The sequence below is a fragment of the Carex rostrata genome, chromosome 3 (assembly GCF_964058835.1).
Source record: "Carex rostrata chromosome 3, lpCarRost1.2, whole genome shotgun sequence".
NCBI classification, from domain to species: domain Eukaryota; kingdom Viridiplantae; phylum Streptophyta; class Magnoliopsida; order Poales; family Cyperaceae; genus Carex; species Carex rostrata.
Genome location: NC_135920.1, coordinates 13,255,973 through 13,261,040, shown reverse-complemented (window position 1 = coordinate 13,261,040; position 5,068 = coordinate 13,255,973). Strand labels below are relative to the sequence as shown.

Below are 5,068 nucleotides of genomic sequence, written 5' to 3'. Positions count from 1 at the left end.
TAGGACCCGTTACAAATTGCTCGAGCCCCAAACCCTGAGTCAACTGCAACAATTGTCTGGTGTTCTGTCTAGAGGTCTGTCTAGGGTTTTGTCTGGGGTTGGCTATCACATATAACTCTAGGAACTTGAAATAGGAACTTGAAAGAAGTGGTCATATTCATTGTCATTTCGACATATAACCCCCAACTGTTATCATCTTGTACCGGAAGCTGTTGGAACCAGGTTTGGTTGCCTTGGCTAATATTGATCCTTGCGGTAATTACCAGTTCATAATTACGGTGGTCAATACCGAGTTGTTGGCACACTTCCCTATTTATACCTCTAAAATCCAAACCTAAGCCGATATTGAACATTTTCGGCATTTGGGGGCTATAATAAGCGCCATTTGGTCCTTGTAATACTTCACCACCAAAATAACAAGCAATTCCAATCATAATTGGTTGAATGAACTTAATTTTATAAAATAATGCACTAAATTAAAAAATACTACAAAAAATATGTTTTTTTGAAAAAAAAAAAGGATGAAAAGGTAAAAAACGCACCTATGCAACAGCCTTGGTGAAAAATGAGCGGAGAATGGAAGACATAATTGATTATGTCTGTATATAGGTGAAACCTAATGAGTGCGCAGATCAGGGATGCGAACAGGTCGGTGCGCCGACCTAATACGCACACGGATCGGTGCGCAGGCCCAAGCTACGAGCGGATAGGTCCGCAGGTCCAGTACGCGAACGGGTCGGGATCCATGCGTAGACACAGTATGCGTTCGTGGCGGAATCTTAAATCTAAATAAACAGGTGGTATTCATTTAATTCTGATTTTAATGGGTGGTAAGAAAAAAAATTTCGATTGGCTTCTTAGCGAAGCAGGATATGGAGGTCAAGTTTCTCTGTCCAATGTGGATCAAGATATGTATGAGAAAGAACCCTGGATTTGATTACCTTAAATTAATTAATTATTTTTCTTCTTAGTTTTCTCCAATAATACTGCGTTATTCTCAATTAAACATATGTAATAAATTATATTTTTTTGTTTTGTGCATTGAAAAATTGGCTTTCAACTACTCAAGCTCTCTTTGAGTTACAAATCTTTATGTTTTGTTATGGACGCAATGTAAATTATATTGAAGAAGAAAATGTACTTATGCTGGTTGTAATTAAGAAACACCAAAATTGTGATAGCTAATCATGAAATTTTTGTTGAATAGCATGTCTAACACAAGCAATCAACATCGTTTGAATTTGAGGATTTTATTAACTTAAAAATTTTGTGAAAACAAGATATGTATGGAAAAGAGCGGTGGATTTTAACACAAAAATTAAATTATTTTTCATCTTAGTTTCTCCAATAATATTGCGTTATTCTCAATTGAAACATATGTAAGATATTATATTTTTTGTTTTGTGCATTGAGAAATTGATTTTCAACTACTCAAGCTCTCTTTGAGTTAAAAATCTTTATATTTTGTTATGGACGCAATGTGAATTATATTGAAGAAGAAAATGTCCTTATGCTGGTTGTAGTTAAGAAACATCAAAATTGTACTAGCTAATCATGAAATTTTTGCTGAATAGCATGTATTTTGTGCTAGCTAATCATGAATTTTTTGGCTGAATAGCATGTCAACATCGTTTGTTCATTTGTTGCGGAGTGTAATAGATGGGATCCGAGTTGGTTTAAATGGGGACGCAGTTTTAATACGGACCTTGCAACTCTTTCGGGGCCGTGCATGGACCTACGATAATATAGATCTAGGACGAGCATAACAATTGTTTACTTTTTAACAATTTTGACATTTAAAAATTAAGGTTTAAATTTGAAATTTAATTTTTTATGTACGATTTACACAATACATATATCATGTCTATAAAAAATAGCGAATTTAATATATGTTTTAATGTAGATAAAATGACTTGGAATTTCAATAATTAGAAATTATGATCCGTTATGAATCATCAAAAGATATTCGTAGTATATAAAGTTTGACTTATCGGCCAATTTTTTATCAATAACACAACTATAAATTAAGTTTAATTTAATTTTCGGCCTTATTTAAATTAATTTATAAAATCATCATTAAAATTGTTACAATATGATCCCCTCGTTCAAGACACCAAATCACTGTTACAACATGTTTAATGGCATTTCTTTTATTCAAGACACCAAATCATTGTTATTCTTTTCCTGTTTCTTCTATTTCTTGGTTGATTTTGATCAATTATCAGTATAATATCAGTTAAGTTTCTAATTTTATCGACTCGTATAAAAAAAATTTCAAATGCAGTGAGTATAAACTTTTTTTAGTAAATATTAAAAATTAACTGTTTAAGTTATCTAACTATTTAATATCTATAAAAGAAATTCGTCAGAATTTCAAACTTGTGATCTTTTGCACACAAGATATTGTCTTTCCATACTGTATCAAATATAGATTCTCAGTGTTTAATTTAGTGTTCTAAAGAGCGCGCTATAGTGACGCTTGAGTTTTTGGGCATTAAATGCTAAGCTCGTGCACTATTTCAGCTACAATCGCTATAGCGGTAATAGCGGTCCACTGTATGCGCTATAGCACATGCTATGCTACATAGACTTTTATTTAAAAGCCCAAACATAAATTTTATTTCAAGGATCAATGTTTTTCAATATCCAAATTGTCAGGGACGGAACCAGGGCCCCCCCCGGTCCAGAAAAGTATAAAGTCTTTTAATAAATAAAATGCATACTGGCACCCCCTACATCGATGGGATTGGTGACTGGGCTCCGCGACTGGCGATTGGACTCCGCGACAAGGTGACGACTGGGCTCCGCGATGGCTTTCAACTCCCCTCTCTCCGCTTTCGATTCCCATCTCTGATCTCCGCGCCGTTTTTCTCTCTGCACCACGCCACGCTAAAGCAACAGGCAGTCTTCTTAGCATTTCAAGCTTGCTCTCTGAGTCTCTGTGACAAAGAATACAGCACTTTTATTCTCTCCTTTTTTTTGTTTATTTGACATTTCTATTACTTTTGGTTGTGATCATATATGTCATTGTTATTGGCTATTCTTCCTTTTACAATAAGAATATTTTTTTAAGGTGGGGTCTTTTGAAACAGACTTTATATGCACCTGTAATACAGGTATTAGCTGGTACCAGTACTGGAAGAATAGATCACTTCATATTACAATTCATTGGTGTTTTAGATGTATAAATTATTGGCTCTAATTAGTACTTTTGACCCATTAGTAAATGGCTATCTGATTAATTCCTTGTTATGATGACAAAAGGAAAACCTAACAGTAACCTGAAACTGAAATCCTATAGAAATAAATATGGACTGATGGGATTATGCGAGTAAAATCACTACTCTAAAATAGACATCTTGCAGCGTTTTCAAAACATGAAGACTCGAAAAATTCAACTATCTCAAATTAGTAATTAGTGGTACATTTTTTAATTGAAAATTTAAAATCATTATGATTGTGAGATATGAATTCATTATAAGATTGTTTCTTTAATTTTTTTTATGTAGATTGTTTTGATGTTTTGTTTTGACTTTAAGACATGAAGAACGATTCATCAAATAGGTGCTTTGTTACTTAATCTAATATTTATTTTTGTTAAATATTTTATTTTAAAAGTAAAAGATTATGACAATTGATAATTGCTGAATATTTTTTTTTATCATTTAATCGCGTAACATGAAACTAAAACTGATATCCTGAGAGCGAGAGAAACTAGTTAGGCCCCCCTACCGATCATTTCTGGTTCCGCCACTGCAAATTGCTTTTGTTTTTAAATAGAAAATATAGATAGTTTATGCTATGATACTTAGATTTTTTTTTTAATATAAAATGATATAGTTTATGCTACGATGCTTAGGTTATTTTGAATAGAAAAAGATATATAGTTTATAATATTATCAGGGATATTTTGAATAGAAATTTGAACTTTGTACTGGTTTAATATGAATATTTTAATTCCTTAATCAATTTTACATTACTTATTGCTCTATAAGACTTTAGATAATGTTAATAATTACTAAAAATATAAAATATAATTCTTAAATAAAAAAAAATACTATGTAGGAAAGCTATGCTATTTGCAATATATATTTTTTTAGACTTTCCGCGATGATATGGTAATCGCTATTTAAAAACTTGATTTAATTATAAATTTGGACGGTACTGAAACGCTAAAAACGGAAGCGCATCATCTTCATCTGACGCCAATCATGTAACGGTTCATATACTATTTCCGACAGTCTCTTTTGTAGTTTGTTCTTCTCTTCTCCCAAGTCCCAACAGTAGGCTGTTACCTTTTCATCATCATTTAATATAATATGCTTTCGCATTGTTTCTGCTCTTTCCAGCAGTCCCGTTTAATTATAAAAAGGACAGTTTTGCTTTAAAGGACTTAAATCGGATATACGGGCGGCCTATGTATTAAACATGCTCAGGGAGACGTGACTTGCAGGTTGAGCGAGTTGATTTAAACTCGTATAAAAAATAAAATAAAAAACAAAAGGTGGAAATTTTCTTGTATACTTTCAAAAATCTTAAAATTACGTATTCCTCCTCTAAAATTCAAAATATCATATTTACCCTTATAAATTCAAAAATTCAAAATATCATATTGTGTTTTCTATTGAATGTAAACGGATACGGATAATCCGCTCCGTATTTCGGAGATTATCCGTATCTGAATTAAACAGATACGAATAATTACGGATACGGATACAGATAATTTTTGCGTATGATGAAAAAATGATGGATACGGATAATTTCATGAAGATGAATATCCATATCCGTATCCAAAATTACTCCCAACCAACTTTAACTTTACTGCTCCGGATAAAAATTGTTATATATTATCCCATATTCATTTCAGTCTTAGTTGTGGTATAAATGATAATACGATATGGTTTTCAATTTAATCTTTTTTTTGCTGGTGATGGTGCTACAATAACGCAATTTCCTTTCATTTTTACCTTCATTTCTTCATTCTCCATTCTTTTACATTCAAGACTTTAGTCCGTAAATGTAGTATGCTTTTAGTTTTTGCTAAATTGGTTTTAGTGATTGTTTCAAG

At 32.1% G+C, this 5,068-nt stretch overlaps 1 long non-coding RNA gene across 1 annotated transcript; it reads left to right on the top strand.

Moving 5' to 3' along the window:
- The first annotated feature begins 3,347 nt into the window (after positions 1-3,347).
- On the top strand, positions 3,348-3,702 carry LOC144552127 (uncharacterized). The gene is made up of 2 exons (XR_013510955.1): positions 3,348-3,421; positions 3,510-3,702. It is a non-coding gene; the product is annotated as an uncharacterized LOC144552127 (long non-coding RNA).
- Positions 3,703-5,068: the final 1,366 nt, after the last annotated feature.